Below are 13,399 nucleotides of genomic sequence, written 5' to 3' on the forward strand. Positions count from 1 at the left end.
TGGACAGAGCGTCTGCACTTGGCCATCCACCTTTGCTGCTGTGTCTACGCCTTCCAAGTGGCAGCTGAGCGCCAGACCAGATGACGTCATGCAAAGTTGCCAGATTTTGTCATCACTCGCAATATCCATCTGACATCACAATCCAAGACGGTGGAACTAGGCCAACACTGGTATAAATTGTGAAAAATTCAAAAAATGGCAGGAAATTTAAAAAAATCAGGGTTTTCCCCATTCTCTGTCGTCGCTGTGGGCATAGTCCAATCGCCTTAACTATAAAACTGGCAGTAAGTTCTGGAAATTGTGGGCAATTCTGAACAGCCAAATGGTCTCATATGTACAACAGGGGTTTCTTCCCGTTGCTCAAGTCACAATCCAACCAAGATAGTTGGCTTAGGCCAATTTTGAAACCACAAACTGACATGAAATTACAAAAAATCGGGAGGAATTAGGACACTGTAGATGGGGACTTGTGCAAAGTTTAAAATGGACAGAAATTTTAAAAATTTTCTCCTTGCACTGAAGCTGGTGGGGCTCTGATGGTGGCCAGGGCACTTGTGATAAGTTTAGGATCCGGTTTTAAATTGTGTTACATTATAGCTCATTGGCACTGTTTAAACTATTTTCTCAACCTGGTTTCCCGGAAATGAAAATTATGTCCTCACTTCTGCTGTTTAAACACTTACCACAGTGTATACAGTTGGCTAGGATTGGAGTGTTTCTTTATTTGTTTAAACATTTGCCGCTCATCCTGTACTGCCCATGTGCAGCCTCCTCCTGCATCCACAGAAGTGAAATCACTGCTTTGCACCATCACTACAACAACTAACTGATACTCCATAATTGTTGCGCTGTGTGCCACAGACAAACCACATCCTGTCAGCTTGGTGGCTTAGTGCAGAATGGCTCTATCGGCAGGACTGCAGCCAGCATACCACATTATATCACTGTCCCCCTAATCAGCGATCTGAATAAACAAGACTGTTTGATTGAACTGAAAAATAAAAGCTTTAAGGTGTGTGCCTGCTTACAGTCAAAAGATTAAAGTTTCTATTTAAACCAGATAAAACTATTCCCAACATTTATATCCATGTATTTATTTGTTCGTTTCTTGGCATGGCTGAATTTCTGATAAGTTATTTTATCCGTTTGTAAGCAATGAAACACCTGAAGACGCAAATTTAATTTGTGAAACCAGTCGTGTTCTCCAATAAAGAATTCTAACTGTCACGTTGGTCTTGTTTATTCAAATCATTGACTGTCTCGATTGTGATTGCCCTATATATAAAATAGCCCCTCACCAGTGGCCACTTTTTCAAACTGCCGATGCAAGCCTGTAAGGCAGTGCTTACACAGGTGTAAGTTTAAGACCCTAGTTCTGTCCCAGTTTTATAACTGGACACAGGCTCTGTCATAAGGTGCATGCCCTCTGATACATCATGTGTGAATGCATCTTCAGTCACTACCTAACATGTGATCACACTGATATGAAGCTATTTCAATCACCAGTGAGGAAAACAACACAGAAATGCACTCAACCAGAGCTATTCACAGCAATATGTTATGCTAAGGTGGCGCCAACAGCTTTCTAGCTACACATAATGAGTCTGCAGAAGTAAATTATAGTTCGATACCACACCACATAGGTGTTAAAGGCACCACTCAGTTCATTCTTAGGAAGGAGTTGAGAAATGTGTCTGAGTATTTAATTTTTATGGCAGTAAAATATTGAGATGTTATTATCTGTATTGGTCCTCTGACTGGTTTGTTTCTAAGGAAGGACGAAGTGTAAGAAGTAACTGAGAAATGTGATTCTACAAGGTGACATGGAAAAATGTCTGTAACACAGTTATTTTCTTAGAAGCTCTGTGATTAGTCTATTTCCAAGAAAGGGGGGACTGGCTTAGCAAGAATTTGAAAACTGGTATTGACTGTATCACTTTCATAGCAGTGAAATACAAACTTGTTTTTGGAAGAGTTAAACTGGTCAACATAAATGGTTCAGAAGCTCTCTAATCGACCTGTTTCCAAGAAAAGGGGTGTGGTTTAGAAAAGGGAGGTGATGGGAAGGGGAATTATTTAAGATTTTGGTGGAGGGAGTATGGAAGAGGGAGGGTAGCAGCGAGGAATATGGGGTAGGGGAGAGCATACAAAGAGTCGTTTGGGGGATGAAAAGGGAGTGTGGAGGGGGACATGGAAGGAGAGGAAGAGAGGGATAGGAAGTTCAGGGTCAAATTTTAACCAGAATGTCTGTTGTTCTCCTACTTATTCCTTTATTGAAGGCTGTCACTGTTGCCTTTTATCGAAGCATTGCAAGCATGATGTAAAATTATTTATGGAATCTCCCAGTATTTCGTAGACCATATCTTATCAGGCTTATCGAATTTTGTATCTGTCAATGTTATTTGCTAAGGAAGTTGCCAGGTGAAGATATCAAGGTATGCTATGGGGGACTCTCCCTATCATACATGCCAGTAATGGCAGACAGCATTTGTGCTTTAGCCAGCAACTCTTGGACAAATATACACCACACAAACATAGGACAATTCTTACTGGCATCAGATACCAGCTGAGCTGTAGTCCTATCCAATCTGCTAAGCTATTAGCCATGATGTTCATTTGCAAGGCTCTACATTGTTTCACAAGTGGTGAGGAAATAGGCATGCTGGGCCAGGCTCTATTGTTGTCAGATATCCGACCACATCACCGATGATGTCACACAGTGACGTCATCGTTGACTTTCCTAAGAATCAAATGACGGGAAATTAAAAAACGTTCATAAATCTGACTCCTCCTTCCCTCCCTCCCCCCTCCCCCCTCCTCCCCACATAACTGACGTATCAGTGGGCCTAGGCCAGTTGCCTTTCTAGTATAAAATGTTGCTAAATTTAAAACAGCCTAGTAGTTCAAATTTGATGTGGGATTTATCCCACCTATCTGATGTCACAGTTCACGCATGAAGGAAGATACAAAACTGTGTGATAATTCAGTGGGCTGGTCAGCAGACGTTCCTGGCCGAGCGGTTCTAAGTGCTTCAGTCCGGAACCGCACTGCTGCTATGGTCGCAGGTTCGAATCCTGCCTCGGGCATGGATATGTGTGTGTGTCCTTAGCTTAGTTAGGTTTAAGTAGTTCTAAGTTCTAGAGGACTGATGACCTCAGATTTTAAGTCCCATAGTGCTTAGAGCCATTTGAACCATCAACGAACGGTCCACACAGGGACTCAGCATTGGCACAAAGCAGAGCGTTTGTGTGTCGTTGCACGTGGAATTAATGGCCTCTGGAAACCGCAAGGTGGGTCTACAAAGTGACTGAGGAAAACTAAGGGGAAGACAGCGCACAAGCCATAAACTGCTAGATTGCGACTGGTCCTGCTTGGGAAACCGTGGCACTCACTAGCTATCTGCCCTAAGCAACCCACAAGGCCGACTCACCAGATTTGTTCTCGAATAGTCACTGTGTGGCAGTCCTTGGGTTCTTGTTGAAAGCGCTGGTCCAAGATGAAAGCACTGGTTCACTAGTGGGGGAAGCATGAGTTCACAAACGGTAGCAGTGACTCATAAACGAACGGAGGAGCATTCATGCAACTGCTGCATTGATTGCTCACCATTAACACATGCCGCAGAATGTCAGCCTTGCACTGGGATGGGAATTCCTGGTGGGAGCACCAGCTGGCAGATTGCGGTAGTGGTGGGGGGGAAATACAGTCCTGTCAGTACGTGTTCACTATATGCTGCGAGTGCTGTGGAGAGTGTCTAGGTGCGACAGCGAAGGGAGAGTCATCTACTAGGGCACACTGTGAGATTTGCAAAATTTTGGAGAGAGATTACATTGTGGTAATAATGCCAAATGCAGCTCTGGGGTGTCAAATGCTATTATGAGTACTCTGCATTGAGCGTTGATAGTGGTGGCACGAGCAGGCAAACGGTAAGATCTGCATGGCCTGACAGCTGCAATGAAGCTATGTTGACAGCCCCTATATTGACAGTTGGGCATGGTGGAGTGTTGTACAGTGGGGGAAAGCAGCTGGCTGCTGCCAGATGCTGGGTTGATATGGTGGTGATGGCAATGTATGATGACCCAGAACACATGACGGGCGATCAGCAGGAAGCTGCACTGAACTGTGACATGGTTGGGACTGCTACTCAGGATAGAAGGTGTTGTATAGCAAAGTAATGACACAGCAGCAGCATATAGCATTGACTCCAGGGAGCTGCAGGAGCTTTGCCTGTGACTCCGTCAGGTAGCTGCGGTGACACATTAGGCTTACATAAGGTGCCATGTGCTTGGTGTTGAGCTCTAAGTGCTTAGAAGTGGGAGCAGGTAGGAAGCTAATATGAGTGATCTGGCTGCATCTGTGTCCCAGGTGCTGGCCAGCAGTTCAGCAGCGCCAGTGGTGGTGGTGTCATGTGTGGCAGGGGCAGGGGCAGGGGCAGGGGCAGTGCCAGCATTGGCATCAGGGGTGGGGTCAGTGTTGATGGTGGTGAGCATGAAGATCTCAACTGTCGATGGCATACAAGAGGCATCGAGGGTGAGCATGTAACCTAGATGTAACCTGTCAATGGCATGCGGGAGGCATCAAGGGTGAGTACATAATCTACATGTAACCTGTTGATGGATGCAACTGGTAGGCAAAGATGGGTACCATTACATGAGAGCATGACATGAGGTCATAGTGCACAGAAACCTTACAATTGCCTTGGCGCCTTGAAGGTGTCTGTTGTAACAGGGCCATGCAGTGTTGAAGCTGCTGGACAGAAACTGGAACACAGGCACTATAGGGTAGGGGCTGTTGTTTGATAAAGTCACCTGGTAGGGCTAGGGGCTGCCCATATAGCAGCTCAGCACTGGACGCCTCCAAGTCAGCCTTGTGGGCCACCTACAAACCTAACAGGATCAATGGTGGGGTGGCGAAACATTTTGTTTCATAGAATATGAGGGTGGGTTTTATAGTGTGATGTAAATGTTCCAGCATGCAGCGGGCTGCAGTGTGGCAGCAGATGGTAAAATGAATGAGGGTCCCATGAGTCTCAGACAGGGTTCTGAACAAATAGGAAGAAAATTGACACCCACAGTCCGATGTTATATGGTAGGGGCGCCTGAAATGTGAAACCCAGTCGTTGATGAACTCTGTGGCAAAAGTTTTGGCCGAAATGTGTGGGAGGGGGATGGCTTCCGGCCAGTATCTGAAATGTAAGTCATTGTGCGAAGATGGTGACAGCCATATGAGCCATGCAAGGGGCCGATGATGTTAATGTGAAAAAGGAAAAACCAGTGCACAACCTGGGGAAATGGGACAATGGGCGCATGAAATGACAGGCCACTTTAACGTGTTGGCATGGGATGCAGGTGCAGGCCCAAGTGTGACAGTTCCATTGGATGCCGGACCAGAAGAAGTGTTTCTGGATGAGGACAGTGGACACATGGACAGTGGTCTGTGCCAGGCCATTCAAGTGGTCAAAAGCCACTTACTCCATCTTTATGACAAAACTGTGTTGTGAGAGGGTGGTGGTCAGTGAAGATGGTAAAGGGCATCCAAACATTCTCAATTGGTTAGAGGTCCAGTGACCTTGCCGGCCATGGTAGGGTTTGGCAAGCATGGAGACAAGCAAAAGAAACTCTCAGTGTGTGCAGGCAGGCATTATATTGTTGAAATGTGAGCTCAGGATGTCTCGACATGAAGGGTAACAAAATGGGGTGTCAAATATCACCGACATACCGCTGTGCAGTAAGGGTGACTTAGATGACAACCAAATGGGACCTGCAATTGAAGAAAATGGCGCCCTAGGCCATTACTCCTGGTTTCCGGGACGTATGAAGGGCGACAGTCAGGTTGATATCCCAACGCTGTCCAAGGCGTCTCCAGATGCTTCTCTGTTGATCACTGGGACTCAGTTTGAAGCGGCACTTACCGCTGAAGACAGTTTTACTCCATTCAATGAGATTCAGGGGCGAAGACATGTGTGAAGATACCCCAAACAGTGTTGGGATACCAACCTGACTTACACTCTCCATACAGCCTGACAACCTGGAGTCATGATATGGGGTGCCATTTATTTTCATAGCAGGGCCCATTGGTTGTCATCTACGGCACCTTTGTAGGCTTACATTTCAGAAAGATAATGCCTGCCTACAAACAGCAATAGATTCTACTGCTTGTTTTCGTGCTCACCAAATCATACCTTGGCCAGCAAGATCACCAGAACTCTCCCCAATCGAGAATGTTTCGAGCATTATAGTTAGTGCCCTCCAACCATCTTGTGAGTCTGATGATCTAAGCCGCCAATTGGACAGAATTTGGCCCGATATCCCTCATGAGGGCATCCAAAACGTCTGTCTATTAATGTCAGACCGAATAGCTGCTTCCATAAGCACTAGAGATGGACCGACGTGTTATTGACTTGCTTAATTTGTGAAGTTCTTTCTCTTGAATGAATGGTCCAAGTTTTCTAAAATTGTTATAATTTGTTTGTCTATACATGTACATCACATATACCGATTTCCGTACCATTTAGATAGTTTCTTCATAGTGCACCGTCTTTTTTTTTGTCTTGGAGTGTACTTCTATATGGTCCTTCCAAGACTTAAGTGGCTACAGTGACTGCCAGAATTAAAAGAACAAATAGGACAACGGATATTATGGTTTAAATTTTACCCTGACTCTCCCTTCCCTCCCCTCCCCCATTCCAAACATCTCACATACACCTCTGCTCCCCAACTCCTTTCACCAGTCCACTCCCCACATCCTCTCCCCTATCTTGCACCCCTCACCTCTACCCTCCCACACAGCCCTTCCCTCTTCCCCAATCCCAAGTGGTGGTAAGTTTGGAAATTTGTGGTAAGTTTCTATGGGACCAAACTGCTGAGGTCATTGGTCCCTGGGCTTACACACTACGTAATTTAAGATAAACTAATTCACGCTAAGGACAACACACATACCCATGCCTGAGGGAGGGCTCGAACCTCCGACAGAGGCAGCCGCGTGCACCGTGGCCAGACGCATTAGACTGCGTGGCTACCCGGCGCGGCCACACCCAAGTCATGCCCTTTCCCCTCACCTCCATTTATTAAGCTAGATGGCTTCCAAGCAAACCCCTTTACTCATTTTTAACTCCCTCAATCACAACTCAGCATTTCTTAAATGGGAAATTAAATATGATCCTCAGTTACTGATTCAGTGCTACTCAGTTCACATTTGATTATATGATGTGTAGTCATAAAGCAGATTTCTCTTAATTGCAGGAAAACACTTCACTAATTTCCTTGACCATGCTTGCAGATTCACCAGCAAACAACACAAACCAAATGTTAGCTCAATAGCACTGAGCCAGTATACGAGAATTCTACATAATTTCCTATTTATAAATTCACAGGTGACAGGAGGTAAATGACAGCTGGTTCTGCACCACGAGTACGACTAATTTTCATAACTGCTGCACTACAATATCGAGGAGTTTTACTGTTATATCATATAGTTTCGACGAAGACATAACGATTAATGCTTGTGGTCTGCAAGACTGAATATACTCTACGTGATCAAAAGTATCCGGGCACCTGGTTGAAAATGACTTACAAGTTCGTGGCGCCCTCCATCAGTAATGCTGGAATTCAATATGGTGTTGTTGTTGACAGCTTCCACTCTCGCAGGTATACGTTCAATCACGTGCTGGAAGGTTTCTTGGGGAATGGCAGCTCATTCTTCATGGAGTGCTTCATTGAGGACAGGTATCGATGTCGGTCGGTGAGGCCTGGCACGAGGTCGGCGTTCCAAATCATCCCAAAGGTGTTCCATAGGATTCAGGTCAGGTCTCTGTGCAGGCCAGCCCATTACAGACACGTAACCATCGCGTAACCACTCCGCCACAGGCCGTGCATTATGAACAGGTGCTCGATCGTCTTGAAAGACGCAATCGCCATTTCCGAATTGCTCTTCAACAGTGGGAAACAAGAAGGTGCCTAAAATATCAAGCAGGCCTGTGCTGTGATAGTGCCATGCTAAACAACAAGGGGTGCAAGCCCCCTCCATGAAAAACACGACCTCACTATTACACCACAGCCTCAGAATTTTACTGTTGGCACTACACACGCTGGCAGATGACGTTCACCGTGCATTCGGCATACTCACACCCTGCCATGGATCGCCACATTGTATAACGTGATTCGTCACTCTACACAACGTTTTTCCACTGTTCAGTCATCCAATGTTTACGCTCCTTACGCCAAGCGAGGCGTCATTTGGCATTTACCGTCGTGATGTGTGGCAGATGAGCAGCCACTCGACCATGAAATCCAAGTTTTCCCACCTCCTGCCCAACTGTCATAGTACTTTCAGTGGATCCTTATGCAGTTTGGAATTCCTGTGTGTGGGTCTGGACATATGTCTGCCTATTACGCATTACGACCCTCTTCAACTGTCGGCGGTCTCTGTCAGTCAACAGACGAGGTCGGCCTGTACACTTTTGTGCTGTACGTGTCCCTTCACGTTTCCACTTCACTATCACATCGGAAACAGTGGACCTAGGGATGTTTAGGAGTGTGGAAAACTCGCATACAAATGTATGAGACAAGTGACACCCAATCACCTGACCACATTCGAAGTCCGTGAGTTCCGCGGAGCGCTCCATTCTGCTCTCTCACGATGTCTAATGACTACTGAGGTCGCTGATATGGTACCCGACAGTAGGTGGCAGCACAATGCACCTAATATGAAAATCGTTTGTTTTTGGGGGTGTCCGGATGCTTTTGATCACACAGTGTGTAATACAGAAGAACCATTAGACCTGCTACATTGGTTTGGAATTTGGATAATTAACAAGAATAATTTCACTTAATTACAAGATTGATTTTATTAGTGTAGAAGTAGTAGCCAGAAGACATTACAGTTACATATGCTTAGTAATCCAAAGTTCAATTACATCAGTCAGTCATTAAGTGTACCTTTACTGTATTGTGTACATTACATATATACATACCCCTATACAAGTTAGACACTCACTAGCTTAGGCAGGCAGGACTAGAAACAGCGGATTTCTATTTTCACATTCACAGATTACTTTAATTGTTGTTTTACAATACTATTTGTTGTAAATCATTGTGATTGTTGTATCATGACTATTGTGCATGTATTAATCCATGTCTTTGTACGATTTCACTTATTACTGGCGGAGACACGCCAGTTCTGTGTAATCTGCATCTGAGTTGTCCAGCCAGCCACGACGACGAAGGTCTCTCACATACGAATTTCCGGCTAATCAAATCTGGCGTTAAGGCAGGCCAAGAGAAATATACTAGCTCATTGCCTACACCTGTGGGATCCTGCCCACTAGTGTAATATAGGGTGCCTCGGATAGCTAAAGAATATACAAGTTAGTCTTATTAATGGAGTTTGTTACAGTAAATTGAATTGACAGTGCTTAACTTTGCCTTTTTACAAAGCGGTGTCGCAAGTAATTGGCGACATGCAAATAATCAATGTCCTTCGATACATACGATTTCCATGTAAGCAATTAATATGGATCACAAGCCACGGCTCGTCTTTTAGTGCGGCTCTTCCAGTGTGACCGTGGCTAGCTGGAGCGCCGCTTATATTCTCTTCGCATTGGTGCCGCTTCTGTCGTGATGTTGTACTAAGTCAGTGCTCTGTCGACTAACGTCATCTCACAGCCTTCTCTGCTGCAACATTTAAGGCCGACGTTCCGGCGCTTGATGTTATACCGGAACAACACCAGTCAAGTCTACAAAGAGAATTTATCAGAGAATATAACTAGATTGCGATTTCCGCTTTTAACATTTAGTTAGATAAGTGTTATTTGTAGGTGTAGTTTGTAGACAATAGTCACTTGGAAAATGATTTTTGTGAGGTGTTTAAGGATTTTGTGTTAGGGAATAGTATCAGTGATTTATGTCATAAGTTAGGGTTTTGGGTAATCCCAGAGTACAGAGGTAAAGATTAAGGGAATCTAGTTGTGTTATTGGAAAAACCAGATCATATCATCAAATGCAGAGGAAACAAGAAGCAGAACGTCAGAGGCGTGGTGAGGAACCCAGCTCAGAGCAAGCAGTAGATGTAAGTCAGTGAGAAGGTAACGATCCTCTGACAGAGCTATTAAAGCAGATGAAATTCTTAATGTCAACACTAATGAACTTAGCTACCGAGCAGTCGAATATTTCGACTACAGCAAGAAATTAAGCAACCGAGCAGTCGAATATTTCAACTACAGTAACAAATTTAGCCACTGAGCAGCCGAATTTGTTGGCAATGGTAAACAATATAGCTTCAGAACATTCGAACAGTGTTGAATTTATCAACTAATGTGGATGATTTAGTGACTGAACAAATAGAGTTGTTCATCATAGTGAAGAATTTGTTAGGAAAGGTAGACTCGCCAAGGCATTAGATGAAGTTAGCATTCTGTACAATGAACAAACAGAAGTAAAGAAGGAGATAACGAGACTACAGCAAGCTCAAGAACAGTTTTCAGTAATGGTGTCCAGGATGAGTTAGGAATTAGAAACCATACAGGGAAGACAACAGACGATGGAGGTGGAAGTGCAGAATATTTTCACAGTGGTAAAGGAGATAGCTTCAGGATGTGAAGTGCTTATAGGACAATAGTTCCAAGCACAAAAACAACAGTTCAACAAACAGATGACTGGGTGTCAGGTAAGAAACAAAATGTTTTGCTGTGTTTTAATAAAGGTATTGAAGAGGCCATGGAAAACGTAATAAACATAGGCTTACTAGTATATAGTAAAATGAATCAAGAAATTAAGGAAGCCTGAGATCAAATAGAGACGAAATTTGATCAATGAAAAAAGGAAGTCACACAAAATGTACAAGCATGTACACAAGTTTCAGAGGAAATGTGAGGGGCAATTGGAGAAAGTGGGAATAAAAAGTACATAGACTGGAGACCATAAGCTTTGGCTCATTAGCGTTTATGTGACTATGCAAATATGGATTAATACCCTTCTAGGAGAAAATGAACACACTTATGGAAGTGTGTCACCACCATCTGTTGATTGTGTAAATTCGATCAGGGAGGAAAAGGTATTAAAGCAAAGTCAATTTCAAACACTTCTTCCAGAGAAGGGGACACTCAACCCAGTCGTATTTATAATAAGATTTAAGGGTGTGTTCCCATGAGTGTGGTCAGAAAGACTAAGGATTGATTACATAGCAGGACATATCCTAGGAGATGGTGGTTCATGGGTGAGAGACACGATAGGTAAGTGCAAAACACATGGAGAATTTGAGAAGAGGTTGTTAAATCGTCATGAAGCATTCAAGAGATATTGAAAAAGGAAGTTTTTCATCCCAAACCATTCTTATACACAAATGGAAACCTAAGAAGGTATCTCAAGAAATGCTTGAACAAAGCACTGTATTGGGGTAATGTGATGGACAACCAAAGTATTCTAAGGATCCTGAAGGCAAAACTACTGGTGGAACTTAGGCAGAAGTTAGTACATGCGTCTGAGGAACATTTGGAAGATTTTTTTTTGGTCAGCTTTGGAGTCATCGATTTGTTGCAAGAAGACCAGAGATGGAGGATTAACTACAATAAATTTTACATACAGGAGAATATGCAGTCAATTATAATGACAATAATGGCAGAAACACAGAAAGGAAGGTAAATAATTGAAATAGGACAAAGAAAAATAATGGCAATATTAATGGACAGAACAACAGCTGTAGACCCCAGAATGACAACAACAATTTCAGACCAAACAGTAACAGACAGGGACAGTACAACAGGAGATAGAATCCAATATATAACTATAACAACAGACAAGGGCTAAGTAATATTTTCCAGAGCCAAGACCAGAAAATAACCAAGCATGGGGAGAACAAACATCCATAGTATCAGAAATGGAAGACGACAATTACCCAAACAGACATAGAAGTTTAAATTATATATGACTGGGTCACTCCCGTGAGGTTTGGTCAACAATATACAAATAGTTTTATGTACACTAATGGCTTGAACATAATAGAAGAATTAACTGTGGATGTGAATCCATGTGAGCAAGTTTCTCATTTGGTATTGGTCTCTGCTATACAGGCGGAAATCTTAGGTAACCCTATTAAAGTGATATTGGATACTGGAGCTTCAGTGCATGCAATATCCAATAATTTTTTTAAAAAACATTATGACACAACACAGAGCTACCAACTTTTCCAGGACACAACTGTAAGAGCATTGGAGCCATAGGTAGTTGATCACAAACTGTCTGGATACAGACTACATTAGAAGAGAAAGTGAGAAGTGCAGCAATTTTGTGCATGTTCCTGATGATTCACAAATTACTTGGAGGCTGTATCATCAGGTTGGATACAATGAGGGAGAACGACTTGAAAATAGACTTCTCAAAGGGTAAAGTCAGTTTTTGCGATAGCAGATATTAGCCCAGTTTGATCTTATCAGGGATGAACAAAGTCACGAAAGTACTGTCAGGGTCATGGAATTAAACTTACCAGAAACTGAAAGCATCGAAAGCGTCCAAAAGAAGGAAAGGAAAGGAAATCAGTGGGAATATCTGAACAGGTGGATTAGAGGTGTAACAAAGGAACCAGCTGTCCAAGACCCTGGGTAAATTTATCTGGGTTTTGAAGAAATATCTGGGATAATCCGTGCCTTTACATACCACTTAGAAATGTTTCCACATAGGACATACTATCACAAATCATATCGAATTCCATGGAGATGGAAAAAGTTGGTAGATGAAAAAAAGGATAGGAAGAAAATTGGGATATAATCTGACTATTGACGAGCCCATATTGTACCCCTTTATTAGTTATACCTAAAGCAGAAGGGCAATTAAGGTTAGTATTGAACGCACGAGTCACAAGCACTATCGTTGTGCCAGCGAGGTCTCACTCAGAGAACACTGACAAACTAATACAAAAATTTCAAGAGACCAAGCACTTCACTAGAAAAGATCTGCATGCGTTATATGGCAGATTAAATTAGATCAACAAACGAGGAAATATACAGCCTTTACATACGCCAGAAGAAGTTATCAATTTAAGACACTGACCTTTGGCCTTAATGTAAGTTCAGGGGTATTTATAATGACATTAGATGCGGTTTTGGGCCTGCACCCAAGAAGTCAGCTATCACTGTTTGTAGATGATATATTAACAGAACAGCATGTGAACTTGTTAATCTGATTATTAGAAACCTTTTCGAGACCCAGAATCAAGGCCAATTTAAATCTCATTTTGGAATAAAAAGGATAAAATTTTTGAGCCATTATTATAGACAGAAAGGAAATTTTACCAAATATCGAAGAGCTCAGTGCCATTAAGAATTTCCCTGCACCCAGAACTAAGAAACAGCTTAAAGAATGTTTAGCGTTAGCTTCGTTTTTTTGTCAGTTTATTTAAGACCAAGTCATGA

Source organism: Schistocerca serialis, chromosome 1, assembly GCF_023864345.2.
Source record: "Schistocerca serialis cubense isolate TAMUIC-IGC-003099 chromosome 1, iqSchSeri2.2, whole genome shotgun sequence".
Classification (NCBI taxonomy): Eukaryota; Metazoa; Arthropoda; class Insecta; order Orthoptera; family Acrididae; genus Schistocerca; species Schistocerca serialis.